The sequence below is a fragment of the Dipodomys ordii genome, unplaced genomic scaffold (genome assembly GCF_000151885.1).
Source record: "Dipodomys ordii isolate 6190 unplaced genomic scaffold, Dord_2.0 Scaffold122, whole genome shotgun sequence".
Lineage (NCBI taxonomy): Eukaryota > Metazoa > Chordata > Mammalia > Rodentia > Heteromyidae > Dipodomys > Dipodomys ordii.
In genome coordinates, this window is record NW_012267338.1 from 1490962 (window position 1) to 1512608 (window position 21647).

At 34.5% G+C, this 21647-nt stretch overlaps 1 protein-coding gene across 5 annotated transcripts in view; it reads right to left on the reverse strand.

Moving 5' to 3' along the window:
- The window catches only part of Fbxw7 (F-box and WD repeat domain containing 7, E3 ubiquitin protein ligase), a 111961-nt gene that overhangs the window by 73616 nt on the left and 16698 nt on the right, over positions 1 to 21647 (reverse strand). For 3 of the 5 annotated variants that reach the window (XM_013029770.1, XM_013029765.1, XM_013029766.1), the window contains exon 2: positions 5379 to 5426. The exons of the other annotated variants lie outside the window; for them this stretch is intronic. The gene's annotated coding sequence lies outside the window, so the exon portion shown is untranslated. The remainder of the gene's footprint in view (positions 1 to 5378; positions 5427 to 21647) is intronic. 5 annotated transcript variants of the gene reach the window in all.

Sequence of the window (21647 nt, forward strand, 5' to 3'; positions counted from 1 at the left end):
TCTAATGAAAGTAACTTATTTTACTAGCTCTTTAGCATCACCATTGTTTCTAAATAAAAACTATGAAATAGAAGACTCAAAAGTATAGAATACTTCTGAAATAGCTTGACTCATAATACTTTATTCTCCTTATGCTTGTACCTTCAATATCCGTTGGCTCTTAAATTAGTTCTATAAAACAGAATGTAAGCAATATGGCTAGTTTCATTATTTATCATTTTCTTTCCATGTCAGCTAATTTAAAACACTATTGATTTGTAGGATGTATATAGATAGAGCTTGAAGACAAACCAACGATAAACTTTTAAAATCATCAGAAAAACAGCATAATATCGTTCAGAAAAAACAATATTTAAGTATCTATTGTAGATATATTTAAAAACTAGAGGAAACATTAATATTTGCTCACTAAAATAAAGTACCACAATTACTCTTCAATACACTAAATTACTTTTTAAGGCTGCTTTCCTCCTTAACTTCAAATAACTCTAAGTGCCAAGAACTTGCTTTAAAATTTAACAATCTACTCATAGTAATTTCTACTCAAAAAATGGGGCTCAGTAAGTTAAATGGTAGTCTAAAAAGATGTGAAATTATGCTTATCTAGCATCCACAAGGCTCTGGATTTAATCTTCAGCACAACCTTGCATGAATGAATGAGTGAATGAAGTGAGGTGTAGAAACAATTCTGCAACAGGCCATTCTTCCACAATGACCAAATTTATTACACTAGCAAACATAAGCTAATGTCAGAAATTCCCCTCAAGTAAAAACGCAGCAAAAAAAAAAAAACTGACATAATTTTTAAGATTTTTTTTTATCTTAAAACAGTGCACACGGGACTGGGAAGGTGGCTCAGTGGTAGAGTGCTTGCCTTGCACGTATGAGGCCCTGGGTTCAATTCCTCATCACCACATAAACAGACAAAAAGCCAGAAGTGGCGGTGTGTTGTAGAGCTGAAGAGCTGAGGGACAGCACCCAGGCCCAGAGTCCAGGCCCCACAACCAACAACAAGGACAAAAAAGAAACAACCAGTGCACATAAGCCTATAAATAAGTCACAAATAGTAACTCAGTAACAGATGACTAGTTATTCTAAAATGTTGACCCCAGGTGTTTCTGGGACCCTTACATGAAATCTATTTATAACAATACCAAGATGTTACTTAGTTCAATCTCATATATGTATTTATGAAAGTATCTGTATATGGTGTATATATATATATACTTATACATAAACACATGGTAAATATACAAATTTTCCAAAGACTACATGGCATATAATATCCTATTTGACTGAATACATAGGTTCACAGAATCCAGAGTTTTCCAATAAACCACATTTAAAATATATTGGTAGAAATTTTTTTAAAAAGTGTCATTGTTTTAATTAATTTTTTATTGTTTCAGAAAATATAGCTATCCAGCCCCTCAAAAAAGTTAGCTGTGTAAACACACAAGACTTTCATGTGAGTTTAATAAATGAATCATTCAAAATTTCTTTTATTTTTCTTTACATTAAGATGTATAAATTAAAGCTTTTTGGAGTCTTTGGTACTAATTTTCTCTTTTTGACTGTTGTGGGTTTGTGTGCTGTCCCTGAGTTTTTTTGCCCAAGTGAGCCACAACTCCACTTTCGGTTTTTTGTTGGTTAATTGGAGGTAAAGAGTCTCACAGACTTTCTTACAGGGGCTTTATACCGAAATCCTCAAATCTCAGCCTCCTGAGTAGCTAGGATTACAGGCGTGAGCAACTAGCACCCAGCATTCTTTGGTAATTTTTAAGAGTGTTTAAAAATCCTAAAACCAAAACAAATTGATATTCTCTAGGAATTTTGCTTGTGTTTTCCCTCATCAGGATTAACAGTTTGGGTTACAAAAATTATTTCAAAAATATTAAAAACTCCAAAATTGTTCATTTTATGATACTAAATATAAAATGTTTCTGAATTGTCACTGATGTCATTTCCAATAGATGAGCAAAATTACTGTCAGTGATTTCACAGTAGTTCTATGGATGACTTGCATCTATCTTTCAAGTGGTAGACAAATGGTAACTGTCATGTCTAGCTTGTAAATATATATCCACTGAAAAAGCAAATCTGTTAAGGTGAAATGTGAAATTATATATTTTGATATAAAAAAGTACAAGAGGTTTGTAAACACTTGTCTTACAAATTACCAGTTTTAAAAAAATCTTTTTTAGTAGAAAAGTATTAAACTTTAAATATAACACATCCCAACAAAGGATTCTGTGCTTTTTACAAAATAACTCTTTCAAATGGTGAATGTCAGCCAGGCATCAGTGGCTCATACCTGCAATCTTCCCTACTATGAAAGGTTGAGATTAGACGATTATGGTTTGAAGCCAGCCCAGGCAAGAAAGTCCATGAGACTCTTATCACCAATTAACCACAAAAAGCCAGAAGTGGAGCTATGGCTCAAGTGGTAGAGCACTAGCCTTGAGCACAAAAGCTCAAGGACAGTGCCCAGGCCCAAATAAGTTTAAGCCCCAGGACCACTGAGCCAGGGGCAAGTGGGGAGGAGGAGGTCATTACCATAAAATATAAAGGTAAGGAAACTTTTCAGATTAAGTAGACTGAAAAACCTGGGTTAAGTCTATTGTAATAATTTCTTAAGGTATAAAATCACATCAGGATAAACCAAACCATTAGAGGCCCTCCCTACTCCAATCCAAAAAACTAACAGTGAATTCACAAGACTAGTATTAATAAAACAACAATAAACAAGTAGCATTTTCATTGTAACACAAGGGATCAAAGATAAGGTTTTGTTGAAAACAATTAGCTGAATAACTGAAGCACAAATACAAGAATAATTGCTTCCTTTGGGCTTTGGCTGTCAAACACAGGAAATGCCAATGCTTATTTATGGTCCTGTGATAATTAAAACCTTGTCATAATCCTAGACTAGCAATGAATATTTGCGTTAAGATAAATTTATAATATTTCACCAAAAATATAAGCTAAACTGATTAAAGTATAAAACTTTTATGCTTTAAAAGATAACTACCATCAAGAAAGCAGTGATAATCCCCCCTCCTAAAGGTTTGCTATCCAGAATACATATTTTAAAAAATGCTTTACAATTCAACTTTTTAAAAGATAACAATTTTAAAACTGGGCAAAGAATGTAAACAGATGTTTCTTCAAAGAAGACAAATTACTGGGCAAAAATCACATGGCATAATGCTTATCCCCCATCATCAAGGAAATAAAAAAGCAAAACCAAGGTAAGATATCACTCTACACCAACTAGGTTAAAAGTACAGTAACTGTCCTTGAGGATGTAAAGAAACTGGAGCCCTCATACTGTGCCTAATGGGACTTTTCTATCTCTTTCTAAGAAGGTACATGAAGAATTACCACATCATTTAACAATTCTACCTCATTCATATGCATATATACATATATGAATACTATAAAAGAATGAAACTATAATTATATGATGAAATTATGATTATAAAAGAATGTTCACAGCAGAAGCATTCTTAATAACAAAAAGTAGATACAATCTATTGACTGTATCAACAAAAATGAATTTTATTGTCATAAAAATTAATGAAATACTGGAAGTGGTGCTGTAGCTCAAGTGGTAGCTTGCCTTGAGCTGAAGAGCTGAGGGACAGCGCCCAGGCCCAGAGTTCAAGCCCCATGACCGACAAAAAAAAAAAATTAATGAAATACTGATACACACTGTATTCTGAAGATATTACACAAAGTAAAAGAAATCAGGCTCAAAAGGGCAGACACTGTGTGGTGCCATGCTTATAAACAAATAATAAACAAATCCAGACAAACAAAAATCTATCAGAGGTTGCCTACAGCTGGAGTGAGAAGGGCAATGAAGAGCATCCTAACTGCACACAATGTATACACTACAGTATCACTGAACTGTACACTAAAGCATGAAGTTTAGGGTATGTGACCTGTATCTCAGTAGCAAAAAAAAAAGTTACTAACTAAAATATACATGACAAGCATATGCACTGCAAAGACAATTAGTTATAGCTCAAATGTATCAGCAGTCAGGGAAAATTGACAGTATACTTTTTTCTAGTTGATACATCTCCAGAAATCAGTTACTGAATTTTAAAGTAGTAAAAAAATCTGCTCAAGAGATTTTTGCTAAAAAAAAAAAACAGGAACAAGGATACCCAGAGGACAGTGTTTTGGAAACAAACTTTACAACTTCGGGGGTTGGGGAAGGAGTGCGCGGGAGGTGGGAGAGGGAAGGGATAGTGGGACAGGACAACAAGGAAGGAAGGGAAGGGGTAACAGTGACAAGTAATGTACTCGTTGGCTTACTCACGTAACTGTATGGCATCTTTACAATAAAATTTTAAAAAATAGATCTTTGCTATGGGATTTGCTCTAAAAAGTATTACCTTTATTTTAAGCATATATTAAATAGTATAGTGTAATTCTGAATATTAAATATTTGCTATAATTACTATAGAATTTTAGAATTGGTTTAGAATTTGGTTGAATAGTTTCAAACACATAAAAAATTATGAAATATTATCCTCATATTTCTAGAAAATCTCCCTTAGCTAATCAAATAAATGTCTTTAAATTTTTTAGTATATTTAAAACAACCACAAACTATGATACCTGATTATGGGATTTAAACTACAAACTTTAAATTACAACCTTAAACTACAAACACTAGACATTTTTAACTGTATCTACTTACTTTAAAATCTACCATGAACAATAAAAACATATTCTTGTATCTATATAATTACTATGGCACACAAATCTGAAATACTTTACATAAATGAAGTAAAATAAATATTGAGGTTAACTCACTTACCTTTACTCAAACATTAAAAAGTAATTGCTACCTAGTAAAATTACAAGTGTGACATATAACTGTCTACAAAACGTTTCATATTTTAGTCTACAAAACTTTTCTTATTTTAATCTAAGTACAACACCACCAATATAATCCAAATAAGAAATAACAAAGTCTCACTAGGCTAATAGAGCTTATGTTGCCATGTTGTAGCAAACAAGACCTAATATAGGAAAAGAGCTGAGGAGCAAAATGACCAAAGAAATCTGAACAAGTTTCAGCAATTAACAGACAACTATTACAAACACTCAGGTAGGGACTTTGTCTAATTCATAAATTACCATTCTTAAACACTAACTACTTAATATTTAGACTGTATACCAAAACAATTTTCTGGACATGGTGTAAAGAATGGATCATGTGATCAGAATTGTTATAAAAAGACATTCTAGGCAAAAATTACAATAAATACAATTTGCTATTTTACTATTATAAATGACATCAGTGCAGCATATATAAAAATTGATGTAACATGCAAAACAGTTACACAGAAAGTACTTACCAAGTATTTAGACAGCCTTTTAAAAATCTTGTTGATGATTCAGACTCCCTAATAAAAAATAAATAAATATAAAAATAATCCTTTAATTTCAGAGTTGTACCTATTCTGTAAAATCCACCCAAGAATTCCATTTAATCTGTGCATTATGATGGGTCATGGGGGTGGGGAGAAGGGAGGATATGGCTCAAGTAAGTAAAGTATGTGGCTAGTAAGCACAAGGCCCACCAAATATTAGCTAGGTATTTACATTTTAAAGCCCAAAGCACACACTGAAAACTTAGCATAAACTTTTCATTATCTTAAAAATAATTCAAACTATACATGTAATACACACAAGCTATTAAAAGTTATCAGGATGTTGGCAGAGTCTATTAGATCACAGAAGGAATGAGCTCTATCACAAATCAGACTTAAAGCATTATAATGATCAAAACTACAGAATACTAACAGTTTCTCAGAGTAGCAGAGGTTCATGTTTTTCTTAAAATTATTACATAGTGTCATTACTTCACTAAGTAGCATCTAAATAGATATCTATAGAGTTAAAGGAGAGCCGATAAAGTTGGAAAATGTAAGATATCCATTTCTTTTTATTAAAAAAATTAAGATGAGACATTTTTAGATCTATTGTTAGCAGTAAAAACTTCACATTTATTATAGCTATAATAAGAAATGTGTAAACTTTCAAATGAACTTTGCTATTTATGTTAGTTGTAAATATTTTTAAATGAACTTGTAGTACAAATCTTTCAGTCAAGTTTCAAGTCAAAGTAAAAAATTTCAAGAATAAAAGAACAAAATATTTATTTATGAAGCTCTTCCATTTTACTCTGGACTTGAAAACAACAACACATTCTTTTATTCTTAATCACCTCATGCCTTATAGTGCTTAAGACACCCACTTAAATATGGTAACGGCATTTGACTGCACAACTCCCTGTGTTTAAATCACCATTATGACCACAATGTTTTGGTCAATGACAGGTTGCAAATATAAAGGTGATCACATACATTATAATGGAGCTGAAAAATTCTGACTACTAGTAAAACATTAGCAGTTTTAGCAGTGAGTACTACCTCACTCACTTTGCGGTGATGCTGGTGCAAACCTACTGTGCTGCCAATACGTATTAGTATAAAACACAATTCTAAGGTCGGCACTGATGGCTCATGCCTGTAATCTTAGCTACTGAGGAGGCTAAGATCTGAAGCTTGTGGCTCAAAACCATCCTAGGCAGAAAAGTCCCCTTGAGACTCTCATCTCCAATAAACCATTCAAAAACCAGAAGTGGCCCTGTAGCTTAAGTGGTAGAGCACTATCCTTGAGCACAAAAAGGCTCAGGAACAGCACCCAGGCCCTGAGTTCAGACCCCACAACCAACAAACACACACACACACACACACACAATTATACACATTGCATATTGCTTGAAAATGATAAGAACTACATTATTGGTTTATATAGTACAATAGTTTTATAATCATTTTAAATTATGTTCCTGCTCTTCTAGTAGCCATCACCACCTCTCTTAATCACACAAAGCGGCCACATGGAATGATCAATCTACACACCATCCTGGTTTGCCTAAGTGCACACTATCATATTCACACAGTGATAAAACTGCCTACCAAAAAATGCTCCAGAAAATACCAACATTTAACAATACATGATTGCATTCTAATTCCCAATACCCTTTTCTATTACCCCATTAGCTACAATTAGAATTTAAGACCTTCTCATCTTACAAAGAGATTTTCCTTTCCATTCAAAAACAAATTATTCCAAGAATATACTTTTTCTCCAAGTTTACATAAACAGCAACATTTACCGAAAAGATTTGAAATAACACTAAATATATTATCTACTTGTATCAGAATTAAACTAGAAATGAGTAACTAAGATAAATTAAAAAAAACTTCAAATACAGGAATTCAACACACCCAAATAACCTTTGAATATCGAAGAAGTCCCAAGGGAAATTAGAAAACATTCTGAACTAAATGAAAATAAAAGTGTAACATATCAAAATGTTCATGATGCAGTCAAGGCAGTGCTTGCTTATAAGGAAATTTACAGCACTGCATGCCTACATAGAAAGGAAAAAGAAATGGCCTGTCAGTAATCCCAGTAAAATCAGCACTGCAAATTCAAGGCCAGTCCAATACTTCCAGTCTCCCCAATAAGGAGGGGAAAAAGGGAGGACAGAAGAGGGGAGAGGGAAGATAGAGGGGAGAGGTGGGCTAGGAGGGGAAAAAGAAGTAGGGAGGGGGAGCGGGCAATGGGAAGGGAGAAATGGGGAGGGGGAAGAAGAAGAGGGAAGAGGTCTTAATCACTATTTCTATCTCATGAAACTGGACTCAAGATGACTATGACAAACTCAAAGCAAGCAGCAGAAAAGCAATGATGAAGAAAAAAATGAATGGATTACAACAAGAAGTGAAAACAGAAAAAAAAAATAGCTGGTTCTTGGAAAGCTTAAAAAAACAAATCAACAATCCCCCTAACAAGACTAACGAACTTGTAAAATGAAAAAGGGAGAAAAGGCACAAATAGTGACATAAACTTGAGGAATGAAGTAATACAGGAAATTCCTATCAGTAAAGACCTTACAAGCATTTGTTAGGAGCACTTTGTGTTGGGGGGAGGGCAGAGAGCTTGCCTTTAATCCCAGCCCTTGGAAAGTGAAAGCAAATGGATCAAGAGCTTCAGGCCAATCCAGGCTGCAAAGCAGAGCAAAGAGGAAGAAGTGATAAGGAAGAAGATACATTTTGACTACCGCTATTGCAATTTTTGATAAAAACTGTCCTTCACTATCAACTCTGGAGTTTTGTGGGGTAGGGTTTTTTGTTTGTTTGTTTGTTTTTGGGGGGGTGGGGTCCGGCTCTGGGGCCCGACCTCTGGGCCTGGGTGCTGTCCCTCAGCTCTTCAGCTCAAGGCTAGCGCTTTACCACTTGAGCCACAGCGCCACTTCCGGCTTTTTTCTTTTTGCTTATGTGGTGCTGAGGAATCGAACCCAGGGCCTCAGGCATGCAAGGCAAGCGCCCTACCACTGAGCCATCTTCCCAGCCAACTCTGGAGTTTTCTATCTTATACCAACACCCCTGTCTTTATGGGCTGTGTAATTTACTAGCTTGTAAGCAAGGATAAAAATCTCAAGATTCTTCTAAGTTCTTGGCAATGAAACTCTAATTTCAAATAAAAGAGTCACTATGAGAGAAAAATAAAAGCCCCAAAAGAGGGTATTTGGAAGAGTATCAGCAGCTGTAAGAATCATGTCACCTAATGTTTGTTATTTCTTTTCTACCCTCTTTTGAACACATAATTAAAATATCATAGGCAATTGGAAACTTTATAAAGTTAAACACTGAAAATGCACTATCATCTTTAAAAAATACAAAAGAACAGAGGAAATATTAAGTTTAGAAAAAAAAAATTAAAATTAGAAAATAAGTCCCAAAATACACCACAAATTCTCAACCACTACATGTTCAAATGTTATGTCAGTGTTAGCCAGTTTTGCTTCCTCACATTTTTATTTCATTTCATTGTGCCTATTATTTGTCCTGTTCACCTCTTTTTCTGTGCCCACAAACTCAAGAAACCAGAAACTTTCAAATTCCATTACTTTCTATAGGGTCAAAAAAAAAACATTTTTCTAAGAGATGTATGTGTGTGCACGTATTTGCTAGTGTGTATATGCTTTGTATGATACTGAGGGAAAAGTTTTTATTTTATAAATTTAAATAGCTAGTCTATAAATTAACATAAAACAGAAAAGATAATCATATAAAATTTTCCTCTACTACCTCAATTATATTAAATTATATAAATTCTCCTTTGATGTCATTTTTCACTTATATAGCTATATTTCCAAATGCATGGTTTTTATTTAATATATATTCAAATCCATGGCAAAGAATAAAAATGTTAACCACTCCAAGGAGAATTTTCTTCACAAATACTTTTTAGAACTGCTTGTTACAGTAAGACATGTAAACACAAAATTTGTTGCTATTTTAACCATTTTTAAGTATACAACTGCTTTCATCATCTCAAAAAAAAAAAAACCTCTATACCAAAAAGCAAAATTTCCCATCCCCCTCCAACTCAATATTACCCTCCATGAAACTCCTGACCTTATGAATCTAGGTACTTCATATAAGAATGATGCAATATTTGTTTTCATTCTAGCTTATTTCACTTAACACAATGTTTTCAAGTTTCATCTCTTATAGCATGTACCAAAATCCCATTCATTTTCACAGCTAAATAATATATAAATATATATGTGTGTGTGTCCATTTTATCATAGACATTTGCATTATTGCCACCGTTTGGCTGCTGTAAATAAAACTGCTTCATAGCAGTTTTATTTTATTTTATTATTATAGCACATGAGTTAATTTGGCCACTGAGAACTCCTTGGGTTCTTATAATGTAACCAATAACATTTTTAGGAACTTGTTTTCTCACTTGCTATACATTCCCCAAAACTAGAATCACCTATTTTTCCCAGAAGCCTTGGGGTCTTGCAGTATAGAACTATTTTTTTTTTTTTTTTTTGGTTCCAGTCGTGGGGCCTGAACTCTGGGCCTGGGCACTATCCCTCAGCTCTTCAGCTCAAGGCTAGCGCTCTACCACCTGAGCCACAGCGCCACTTCCGGCTTTTTTTTTCTTTTTTTGCTTATGTGGTGCTGAGGAATCGAACCCAGAGCCTCATGCTTACAAGGCAAGCGCTCTACCACTGAGCCACCTTCCCAGCCCCCAGAACTATTTAGAAACTGTAACATGGATGGTAAGCATAAATCATTGTGGCTTGAGACTGTCCTTGCCTTCAGACCCTTCCAAGACAGAAGTAGGGAAGAAGGAGGAGGAGGGGAGAGAGGGATCCATGGATTCATAATGGTATTTCTAATTAACAGGGTTTTTTTTTTATTTCTTCAACTCTACTTTTACATCTTTATTCTCTTACATTTTCTGTTCCTAATAATATTAATAGATTAACATACATTCCTGTTCCTGTAAGATACTGCAAAATTTTATGTAAAAGACTACCATAAACAGGGCTACTATGCTAAGTATATGAGAAAAGACTCTAGAACTCATTCTATATTCTCATTAACAAAATGTCTTGGCAATTTTTCCACAGGCAGACACAGAGACACAATTCCTTTTAATCAGTGTGCCTACATGTTAAAATATGGATGTATCAATTTATTTAGGACTATCTCTGCTGTTGGACAATCTAGTTCCAACATTTTGCTATTCCAAATGATGCTATTCATTAACATACTTATACATACTCTTTTACATATATTTCTATAAAATTATCCATGTAAACTTTTCCTTATTCATAAACATTTTCTAATTTGTAGAAACTCTTTATTATGTTTATTAATTCTGCTTTGTGTAACATTTTGTATTAGTCAGATCTTGTTATAATGTCTTCATTTCAAATTCATCTGTTTCTCTTTTCAGCTATATAGTTCTTTATACCAAAAAACATGTTCATGTGCATATATACACATATATAATTTCCTTTTTTTTGGGGGGGGGAGTCCGGTTGTGGGGACTGAACTCTGGGCCTGGGCGCTGTCCCTCAGCTCTTCAGCTCAAGGCTAGCGCTCTACCACTTGAGCCACAGCACCACTTCCGGCTTTTTTCTTATGTGGTGCTGAGGAATTGAACCCAGAGCCTCAAGCATGCAATCGGCTCTTCAGCTCAAGGCTAGCGCTCTACCACTTGAGCCACAGCGCCACTTCCGGCTTTTTTCTTATGTGGTGCTGAGGAATTGAACCCAGGGCCTCAAGCATGCAAGGCAAACGCTCTACCACTGAGCCACCTGCCCAGCCCCATATAATTTCCTTTTTTGTGTGTATGGAGTAGGGGGGGAGGTTGGTGGTGGGGCCTGAACTCTGGGCCTGGGCACTGTCCCTCAGCTCTTCAGCTCAAGGCTAGTGCGCTTCCACTTGAGCCACAGTGCCACTTCCAGCTTTTTCTGATTATGTGGTTCTGAGGAATCAAAAACCCAGGGCCTCATGCATGCAAGACAAGCACTCTGCCACTGAGCCACCTTCCCAGCCCTCCTTTTTGTTTTATAGATTATTTCTGCAGCCTTTTTTCACCATCTGTAGAATAATTTAATTACTACAGCTTTGTAGAGAATTTTTTCATAATAACTATTAAGTATATAAAATAAAAAATAAGATTCCCTTAAGTAAAATATAAGGGAACTGGAGGTATGACTCAATTAGTAGAGACCCGGCTATCAAGTGCCAGGCCCTAAACACAATCCTTAGTCATGTCATTTGCAAGGAAATGAATGGAACTGAATGATGTCAATTGAGCAAGAAAAACCAAGCTCAAAACACATGTTTTTATTCATTTATGGGAGCTAGACTCAAAAGACATACATATTCATAATCATGAACATACATACACTATATAGGTGTATAGGTGTATATATATTATATACATATACATCTGTATTTGTATATGACATTATATATATGTATACACACACACACACACACACGTATGAATAAACAGAACCTGACTATATAACAGATGGACTACTTTGGAAAAGGAAAAGTGAAGAGAAAAACAAAGTAAATTATTTTGAGATACACTCTACAACTACATATGAAAGCAGTATAAAAAACCTCAATGAAAGCTGCTGACAGGCAAAGAAAGAAATAGGCTTTGTGGAGAGGGAGAATATTAAATATTAGGGAGAGGGAGTTGGGCTAATGTGGGAAAAGAAGATAGATATAAAGGTAAGAGAAGAAAGAAATAGGCTTTGTGGGGAGGGAGAGTATGACAGGGAGTTGGGCTAATGTGGGAAAAGAAGATAGATATAAGGGTAAGAGGGTGAGAGAGTGTGCTAACAGAGTGATCAGAGTACATTGTATGCATGTGTAGAAATGTCACGATGAAATCCCTAATGAATAACTTGTTTAAATAGGCTAATAAAAGTAATTTTTTTTAAAAAATTGCTAAGCACCAGGGCTCATACCCACAACAGTAGCTACTCTTTAGACTGAGATCCAAAGAATCATAGTTCCAAGCCAACATGAGAAAAACATCCATGAAACTAAAATAACTAAAATAGCTAGAGGCAAAGCAAGCAAGCTAAGAATGAGGCCCTGAATTCAAACCCCAGTTTAAAAAAATTTTTTTGTTATCAATCATTGCCTTTAAGAGAGAGATTAAAAAATCCCATCTTTGCAGTCCAAATGCACAATAGCCATTTAAAGATTAAAGGAAATACAGCACAGATAAAGCAAAAACTATTTGGGGTGAGAGGGGGGAGGGAGAGGAGGGTAATTACTTGCCATTCACATGGAGGAGAGAACAAACAAAAATATCAGCAACTAAAACTCTGCAGAATGGAAAAACCAATTATTCTACAATTACATAGTACAATTATACTACACAATTATATTCTACAATGTATATACTGTTCAAATAAAATATACATCATAAAATGACTTTTTAATAATTTTCAGATTAAAATTTTCCTCAGGACACAAGGTTTGTCAAGTAAAAGGCCCACCACCCAAGGAATAGCATGTAGAAAACAAATTCCAGCTAAAACTAAGCAAAGTAATGGCAGCACAATTATGAAATGACTAAGACTATACTCAAGAGCTAAAACTAAAATTTTAAAGATCTACAAAAAGGAAGGCAAAATTGTCCTATAACTCAAATGAGGACGGTTTTATAGATACACCAACCCCCACACAAGCCACACACACCCCTGGTAAGGGGTTCTGGCATAATAATTTCCTAAGAAGATATCCTAACTATTAAAGAAGCTATCTTGACAGGAATCTGGGGAACCTTGGGTAAATAACTTAGAACAATACCTCTCACAACATTCTAAACACATTAACTCTTTCATCCTACTCTATCCTACCCCACCACTACCAGCTAACCTGTGACAAGAAGGAGTATCAACTAAAACAGCCTACAAGACAAAAACCTAATTGTTTGAAAAACTTGACTTACCTTCAAGATTAATACATATTTTCATTCAACTTTGTAAGATTTTTTTGTCAGTTGCAGGGCTATAAGATTTTTAATTCATTCGATTATATAGTCTTCAATTGACTTAACAGTTTAATTGCTTGACTTTCTTTTCTTCTAAAATAAAACTGATGCTTAATCTAGCAATATTCCTCTCCCTTTAACAGAGACCAGACCACACACAAGGGTAGTACATATGAAATGCAAGAAAAGCAATATAAAACAGATAGTAAGGTAGCCACTGACAAACACTATATCTGAACAGCCAAATACTAAAATTCCCATATTTAAGTCAGGTAATAAAACACCTCACAAATTTCTTTTAAAACTGAAGAAAAAATAGTACAAGTAAAATCAAATGATATCTGGTCAGACATATTTGAAACATAGATTTGTAATAAACATTAGAAGCCAAGAAAGCATCATGGAAGGAAGTGTACATCATGTTTTGTAAGATAATAGAAATCGATGGTATAGGTGGCTGCTATCCTTTCAGCTAGTTCACAATTCAAACTTTTAGATAGCTCATCATTTTGTTTAAAAAAAATTTTTTTTGGTCAGTCGTGGGGCCTGAACTCTGGGCCTGGGCGCTGTCCCTCAGCTCTTCAGCTCAAGGCTAGCGCTCCACCACTTGAGCCACAGCCCCACTTCCAGCTTATGTGGTGCTGAGGAATTGAACCCAGGGCCTCATGCATGCAAGGCAAGCACTCTGCCATTGAGCCACCTTCCAGCCCGTGGTTAAAATCTTAAATGCATTCTCAGTTTTAAAGCACTATACTGTTGTTTAAGAACTTCAATTTAGAAGCAGTTCCCCAGTGACTGACTCCCTCTACTTAAACCTCTGGTGTAAATAAAGAGAAGCAAATCAGCACTTCCAAAGTGCTTCTAAAATGCCTTTCACTTAAATAATTTAGAGAGTTTTAAGTAGCTCAGTAATAGGCTGCCTAGCAAGTACACAGGTCCAGAGTTCCAATCTCAGTATTTCCCTCCTCCCACCGAAAATTTAAAAGGTATTAACATACTAGCATTAACATTTTTTAGAGTTTAATAACAACTACATCTCAAATTGCTCATAATATCTACATCATTTGCAAACTGAAGGCTTAGCCATTCTAAAAACTAAGTTTTTGTTGATCACATGGATTCAGCCTATTAGATATTATTTTAAATACCAATTAATATTAAGATTGGTATTTAAAAAGACATGAAACATTTTAAGTGACTTGGTAATTTACTTCTTCACATTCCTTAAAATGTTTTAATCTATTTCTAAAAACTTTCTATTCTGTTTCAGAGAAGGTCAACTTCTTTCACTTCACTACTTTAACATAATCATGAATTGAAATAAGAACTCTTAGCTCTTTGGACTGACAAAGCTACCAGTATCCCACAGCCAATAGAGCCATTTGTTCAGAGCCATTTGTTCACTAATGCTGGTGATAAAGCAACCTTTTGTTGGACAATAAAAATATCAGAAATCTCATAGACTCTCTTTGCATTTTTCCCAGTTTTCATCATTAAGAACTGTCAAAGTTTTCTCACATGTCACTTATTTTAACAACTAAAACATTATTATTCAGAAATTCAACCTCTTACCTTAAGTAATTTAATAATAGTCTACAAAAAATTATTCCTAGATGAAACTGATATTTTATTTAATTATTCTGTTGTTTTCCTGTTTTCCCATTGGATCTATCTATATTTATAAAGACATTCTGTGCCATCTTCGATTAAGCAACTAAACAAAAATGCCTATAATATTCAAAATGAAAAGCATTAACTCATTTATCCAATCAGTACTAATTGATCAGTTTCAGCAAGCTAGGCACAAATGACACTGCAAAGATTAATGTGACTAATATATAACTCCTACACCCAAGCAAATCTCAGGAAGGAAAATGGGCATCTAGGAAAATTGCTTTAATGAATCTATAATATTCTTAACTACTAAATATAATAGCATAAAGGATAAAATTAACTAAGCTTGGAAGGTTAGAGACTTTTGAGGCTGAATGAAGAGCAATGTATTAAAATCAAATAAATAACATATACGAAGATAAATGGTGCTAACACCTTAGCCAATCCAAACATTTCTAATTCATTTTAAAAATTAGTGGATTTGTAATTAAGGCTAGAATAGGTTATGCATGTAAGAAATGCCTCAGTTCATAAAAGGTCATGTTTGAGTTGCTTTCTAATTTCAACTTTATCCTAGACAATGGCAGTCATTAAAAGCTTATATGGTATATATGATGTTGTTTTCTTTATTTTGCAGTGCTTTTTTGAATTCAGGGCCTCCAGCTTGCTAGACAGGTAGGTATTCTACCACTTGGAGCCACACCCATCTTATTTCATTTCAGATTATTTCTGAGCTGCCAGAAATACCAAAACCTCCAACTTGACTAGAATACATAAAGCCTTTGGAAATTAAGGTACCTCAAAAAAAAACAGGAACGCGGTAATTTTCAAATGAAAAAATTTTTAAAAATTAAAGAATAAAAAAATCAAGCAAACATCAGTTCCCATAAATTGTAAAATCATGCTATAAAATCACGTTACCTCCCTGTAACCCTTATTGTGGACTTCTCCAATACTGTCTGGCTGGTGCCCTTCCAAGTACTCCTCTTAGACTCATACACACCTCAACATACGTACACCCAAAAAAACTACGCAGGGAAATTCAACTCTAACATGACCCTGGGCTACAATAAGTCAGTCTAACTTGACCCATTGGAAAAGTATTTTCTCCAATCACAGGCACAACAGCTACAACATGGATAAAATCTGAAAATATATCAAATGAAATATGCTAGTCACAAAAAGACAAATCTTACACAATTTCATTCACATCTAGACTCAGAGTAGTCAAATTTAGAGACAAGGTAGAACAGGTTGCCTAGGGCTGAGGGGGAGAGTGGGTAGTCACTACTTAATGAGTAGAGTTTTTATGTTTTTGAGAGAAATGAAGCAGCTTACTATTACTGAATTATACATTTTAAAAATGGTTAAAATCATAAATCTTACATATATTTTAGAAAAAAAGCTTTTAGAAAAGACTGTCCTTGACTGAGTTCCCTAGAACCCAAAAAATAATGAGTATCTAATATTTGCTAAGGACAAGCACTTCAGTCACTTGGTCAAAGTGGTAAAGTTAGGAAACAGGCAGTCTGACTCTTCCAAACCCACACTAATGACCACTCCAATATGTTCTTTCAAGCAGCAAACAGTTAAAGAAGTTACACATTGTTAAAGTTGCTCAAGGAGTTAATGAAACTATGAAATAGCAAAACCCAAAAAGATAATCTCCCATCTCCAACGATCTAATGTACATTTCAATATAACACAGTTAATGGCATGAGTATTAGCAAATCAATTTTTTATCTTTATTACTTAAGAGCTTAAACCTACACTTGGCAACTATATCAAAATTTTTAAATGTTGATGGTTTTCTGGGTGCACAGGCATTTATTATACTATCCTAGTCTATGTTTGACATTTTCCATTTTAATTTTTAGCCATTAATATAAAAAAAATAAGAAAACACGCCCTTAAAAAGATTATTCTTATGCCAAAAGTAACAGACAAAGCAGAAAGCAATGGAAGAAAAGAAAACGAAGTATTCAGAATCTTTTTAGAATACTCTTTGTAACATGGCTTTTAAGTAAGAAAAAAGGATAAAATAATAAAGCTTAAGAGCATTTGAGAATCAACTGACACCTTTCATATACATAGTTTCAGCTCTAATGGCATTATTAATGTCTTTTCTTTCTAATAAGATGCCAATAAAATTAGTAAGAAAATATTTAAATTATAACCTTTTATAATATGTCCCCAACAATATAGGCTAGTAAAAGACAAGCATGAAAGTTCAGGCCTGTAATTCTGAACTCAGGAGGCTGAGACTTGGAGGACTTTCATTTGAGGCCAGACCAGGCAAAAAGCTCACAAATCTCAAACAATAAAAAGCTGAATGTGGTAGAGGGTGCCTGTACAAGTACATAGGAGCATCAAAATCCAGGGCAGAGTCATCAAGACACTACTTAAAAAATAACAAGCACCAAGTGGGGAGGTATGGCCCAAGTGGCAGAGCACCTGCCTGAAAAGTGCAAGGCAGTAAGTCAAAACCCAGTACTGCTAAAATAAAAATGTGTGTAGAACAGCTTTTAAATTTAGATACCTTTATAGTTTTTGTTTTTGTTGTGGCTGGAGGGGGTTGGTCATGGGGCTTGAACTCAGAGCCTGAACACTGTCCCTGAGCTCTTTTGCCCAAGGCTAGTAACTGTGAGCCACAATTCCACTTCCAGTTTTCTGGTCATTAACTAAGGTAAGAGTCTCACAGACTTTCCTGCCTGGGCTGGCTTTGAACCAAGATTCTCAGATCTATGCCTCCTGAATAGCTACGATTAGAGGTGTGAGCCACCAGTATCCAATAATATCTTTAACTTTTTTTAACAAAATAATCATGCACTGTATTGTTTTAGACACTATGACACAACTAGACTGTACATTCTGAAATTTTTTTTGTTTTTTTTTATTTTGATTTTGTTGGTCATGGGGCTTAAACTCTGGGGCCTGGGTGCTGTTTCTCAGCTCAAGGCTAGCGCTAACATTTGAGCCACAGCACCATTTCTGTCAAACATTCTGAAATTTTTCTACTGAAGAGATTGATATTAACTCGTTAAATAAATCATAAGTATAAACTGCAAGAGAACATACTAGGATAACTAACCCTAGTGAATATTCTGACTCAAGAAAGGATTTCTCTGCTTGAATAATCTTTACACTCACATGTAGAAGATGTTTAAAAGGAAGAAGGAAGCCAGGTATGATGGCTGATACCTATAATCCCAGTACTCAGGCGATTGAGACAGGAGGATCTTAAGTTTCAAGCACAGCCACAGCTACACAGTAAACCCTTGTGTCAGGAAAAGCAGGGGGGAACTGTAGGTCAAGTTAAGAGTAGGCAGGATGAAGAATATGTAATCAGCATGTGGGTCACAAGAAGAAAATTGTATTAACCTGATCAAGAGAGCACAGTTGTTATTTCTGTCCTTATAACTTAGTTTTGAACAAAATTTTATGTGGACAATTTCAAACAAACACAAAGTAAACAGAATAAATGCTGAGTATCTATCCCAAAGTGAACAACCATCAACATTCTACCATTCTTGATTCCCCCGCACCTCCCACTTCCCTTCTCACTCAATTCAACTATTTTATAATTTTAAGATACGCTTTAAGAAATAAACTTGAAGATATTTTAAGATAAACTTTTAAGATAAAAATTTCCCTAGGCTTGACTTAATCTTCTTTCTTCTTCATTTTTTTTCCTACAAGCATTTTTGCCACCCCTATCTTCTGTATTTCATATATAGATTGATATAGAAGCAAACAGACAGAAAGGTAAAAAGACTAATATATATATATATGCAATAAATACAAAATATATAAAATATGCACTTAGCATCAATACTCTATACAACGAACAGGCCATCGTTGCTCACTACTTCTGTTTTTTTTTACCATGGATTAGCTTTTGTCTGCTCTAAAAGTTAGTCTAAATGGAGTCATCCAGTATTGCATCCAACTTCCTCTGCTGAGTATGTCTATGAGATTCATGCATCTTATTTTGAGTACATCTATACTTATTAATGAGTAGTATATTTCTTTGTATAAAAACTTTGTAATACATTAACCTACTAACACCTTGGCTACTTCCAGTAGTTTGCTATGAGTGTCATAAACACTTCTTTAAAAATCTGTTTGTGGGTATATATTTTCAGTCCTCTTGGGGAAACACTAATAAGTAGAATTGCTAAATCTAAAAGTATACTTAAAGTTAAAAGCTCACAGAGGTTGCCCAGAATGGCTCTACCATCTTATAAACTACACCAGCAATTTTTAAAAGTTCTGAAAATCTTTCTGGAAATTTTGTTGTTAGTCCTCTTTTGAGTCTTTCTGGCTGAGCATATCTATATGAACCTATCTAGTTATATATAAAATTAAGAAAATCAGGGTGGCAAAAATCCTTGCAGGGGAAAACAAAGAAGAAAGTAGATTAAGTCAAGCCTAGAGAAATTTTCATTTTCAATTTAATGACAAAGGCAAAGAATAGAAGACAATTTTAAAAGGTGAAGAATACTATAACAGAGATACAAAATGAAAATTAAAAGGGAAAAGGAAACATTTTTTTAAATGTTACAGCCTGCTAAAAGGCTGTTATGAACCAAATATGCTCCCCCAAAATTCAATGGTTTAAACTCTAACCTCCAAGTACCTCTGAGCTAGCTGCATTTGGAGACAGAGCTTTTAAAAAGATGAATAATCCAAGATAACTAGTGTTCTTATAAAAGGAAATCTGATACAATGTGATATCATGAATGAATTAAAGACCATGTGAGGACAGAGTGAGACTAAAGGAATTCTGCAAGTCAAGGAAGAGCTGCAGAACAAATCATACCTACCAACACCCAGATTGTGAGAAAGAACTTGTTACTGTGCAAGCCACACAGTAAGTGGTCTTTGATGGCAGTCCCACAGTGACTCAGACATAAAACAAGAGCAAATCTAAACTACACTTACTGCTAATGGCACAGAAGTGACTAGTATCATTAGCAAATACTATCCTGATAGAATGAATTCACTGCAGAGGTGAGTCAACAATGAGAAACGAAAACAAATAATTATTGCAAGCACCTGGCTAAGAACAGATAAGTAATATGGCACCTGTGAAATCTTCTATTTTGAGCCACTTTTGTTGTTTTGTTCTGCTTTTTTTCATTACTCTAATTCCAGAAAGGGGTTTCAATTTAGCCTGTCCGTTTATAATATGTACAATGTGTCTTGATCAATATTGTTCTGCTTTTTAAAGAATTAAGTACATTCAAATATTGATGACTATAAAGAATTTTTTTTTATTTTCCAAAAGCACTGGTTTTATTTATACAGAGTCCTAACCACATTAAGTGGCAGGAGTGGGAGAGGATCCTTTTTCAATCCAGGGGCCTCTATAATGGTGGTGTGCTGTTACCAAACACATAGGCAATTGACATATGGATGTGGTAAACTAATGACAAGTTTAGTCTCTCTCTGCTAGAGCAACAAGATGAGCATCAATTTCTGCTTCTGTAAGAATCCTGAATTTAGGATTTTCAACTGTAACCACTCCAACCTCTATCTCTGAAGGTTTGAAGTCAATTGATAGGACAGTAGACAAACATGTAATTGCAGTTTCAACAGTCTGTTCAAATGATGACTATAAAGAAATTTATAAAAACAATAAAAGGAGACAACATTTAAGGTGGAAGTGGAGGTGTGTGGCTCAAGTGTAGCACACCAGCCTTGAATGAAAAAGTTGAAGCAAGAGGCCCTAGTACTGATACACACATGCATACACACACATATATGCACAGTGGAAGTAACCCAGAGCCTTTGATAAGAGTAGTACTCCCTCATTGTAACATTAAGATGAAAGGAAAAAAAAACAGGGAAGAGTGAACTACTTAGAAATACCACTGGGTACTATTTTTACTGGAAAGTAAGAGGAAAAGTTTATTTTCTTTTTTTTAAAATTTAATTTTATTTGTGAACATACTGTACAGAGGGGTTACAATTACATGGGCAGGATAATGTGTACATTTCTTACCAAGCATTGAAGAGGAAAAGTTTTACCTAGAAAGAGAACAAACACTGTTGGAGGTCTGAAGAAAATGAATGAAACAGTCATAGGAAAGATAAGAAAATCTGTTGACCAACACAGGCTGCAAGCAATTTTGGTATTCAATTGTAGCTGATGACTATAAATTTATAATCATGTATTTTATATTTATAATTACATGAATGTATAATCATATATAGCCAGGTATCTATTACTGCAGCCTCCAATTGGTATAGGAATGGAAAATTTTAATTAGGTTAATAAAGAAGGAAGATTTTGGCAGTCAGTGGGACAAATATATAAAAGGAATTTAGGAAGTGGAAAAGACAAGAAATAAGAAAATCAGAAAGCTAATGTCTGAAAATAAGCAAAAGACTGAAAGTCCATGAGTTTGTACAATAATTCAATGAGAACCGCTAATCCAGTATCCTTGAAGGATACAGGTGTTTGTATTAACGATTTACTAAATAGAACAGCTATTAACTTGGAAATTCTCATGTGAATGTGTAGGACAGCATGAAGGTAGGGAAAAAAAACACTTTAAGACAGGATGCTGGTGAGTCATCCATACAGATGAAAAAAA